The sequence below is a fragment of the Rousettus aegyptiacus genome, unplaced genomic scaffold (assembly GCF_014176215.1).
Source record: "Rousettus aegyptiacus isolate mRouAeg1 unplaced genomic scaffold, mRouAeg1.p scaffold_m13_p_10, whole genome shotgun sequence".
NCBI classification, from domain to species: domain Eukaryota; kingdom Metazoa; phylum Chordata; class Mammalia; order Chiroptera; family Pteropodidae; genus Rousettus; species Rousettus aegyptiacus.
Window position 1 is genome coordinate 42349096 of NW_023416285.1, and position 2058 is coordinate 42351153.

Below are 2058 nucleotides of genomic sequence, written 5' to 3' on the forward strand. Positions count from 1 at the left end.
CAGTCTCGGCCATATTTATATCATGAATTAAAGACAAGAAAGGAATAACTGAAGTTTAGTATCATTAGGAAAAGTTTCATTTATGTTAATGAGGCTGTGAATGACGTAAATAACAAACATCTATTTTTATTTAAGGAATGTTATGTTTATCTCCCCTAAAGTTGCTACTGTAATCAATTTTTGATTAAGTCATATCTAAAATTGATTTACATTCTTTGAGACATACCAATAAATGGTACTGAGGAAGTGCTTCAGGCATACATGGCTGCAAGTTATAATTGTAAGTTATTTTTTTAATTTGGTACTATACTAGGTCAGGTATAGGACTCGATTAAGTACTCTGGTTCTCCTCAAGGGAAAATTTAAGTGACTTATACATTATTTTCATCTAGAGTTAACAGTGAAATTAGAATACATGTAGAAAAGTATTAGACATGTAATGAGCATCCTTAAATAATAGAGGCCTTCCTTACTGTCAAAGAATGTAGTCTCCATATACATATGAGCCTTTGTTCTCAGTACTGAATATCTAACATTATCTGAATACATCAGATACCATTCTACCACGTCAAAGACTGGCAGAGCCACCTGGATGTGTGTCAGCCGCTGAAGGGCTATATGACCAGTCCGTCTGGCATGTGGTCATGTAAATAGCCAACTATTTATGTACACACATCAGGCAGAAAAATATGAAAACAGCTAATTACTTGAATAAGCAAGGGAAAAAGTAAGCCAAGACAAAGTAAGAGACTATAGTTCTACATACCTCTAAGCGGGCCCCAAAGGAAAAAGAAAAATCTCATGATTGTACAATTCCTTTACTTTGTATCATGTGGATAAACTGAGACAGGATAACAGGACAGCATAGTGTAATAAAACAGGCAAGAGTTTTGGAGCCAGAACTCTTGAGTTCAAATCCTGCCTCCTCCAAGGTATGAGTCGTAAGACCTTATGTATATGACTTAAACTCTTTGAGCCACAGTCTCCACTTTCAAAAAGTTGGGATAGCACCATCTACCTAGAAAGGTTATTGTGATGTTTACAAATAATCCTTATAAAATACCCAGAACAGTACCTGACCAAACAAGAATGTAGGTAAATAGTGGGAGAGAGGCAAAGGGAAGAAAAAGAGCAGTGAAAGCAGTAACAATACGTTGGCTAAATCTATCAGCACTAATACTTTTGCTTCTGCTGCTGCTGCTACAGCTACTACTATTGCTACTAATGCCAACACCAATATGTATAATTATACAATATCATGTTACATGTATTGTGAAAATAATGATTTGCGACAATCCAAGTATTTGCTATATTGATGTTTCATCAGCTGAGTTAATCACCTGAATCAAAAAACAAAAAACAAAACAAAAAAACTCTGAGATATATAACTGAGCTGGACTAAATTTGTGGATTTATTTTATTAATGTTTCACTTAAAGTGTATTTATTTTCACGATGGTCTTTAACAAATCAAAAGTCAATTAAGGACCTTAATTTTTTTTCCCAGGGTTAAGCTATACTTAGGTACTATTAAAACAGATGCCCTAGACATTTTCTATTCATTTTACAAAGGTTTAATTAAATACTTGCCAGAAAGTTCACACAAAGTGCGAATCCAAACACAAGCTAAATTGAAAATCAGCACTGTTACACTTTAAGATACATATTGGCTGTTTTCTTTAAACTTTTCAGAAAATTCAACAACACAGACATCAAATATATCAATAATTTAAGGAATAAGAACTTAATGGCTTGATAGCTTTAGCTTTTCCACTGACATTCTCATATAAACTATTTCTAAAATAACAGTGTACCATTAACTTTGGTTAGTGTCCTTGATTGTCACTAATAAACGATAACTACATTGGCTTATTAAATGGGTTGTAGGGAGAGAATTCCTATGAAGTTTCTTGTGAGACTCATAAAAAATATGTACTATGCTCCTAATAGCATTTTAAGTAGGTGAAAATTAGTTAAAATGAACATCGAGGGCAGTTAATTAACTGAATAGGTAGTACATTAGGATTAGCAGTAGGTAGAGATGTTACAGGGGGGAAAG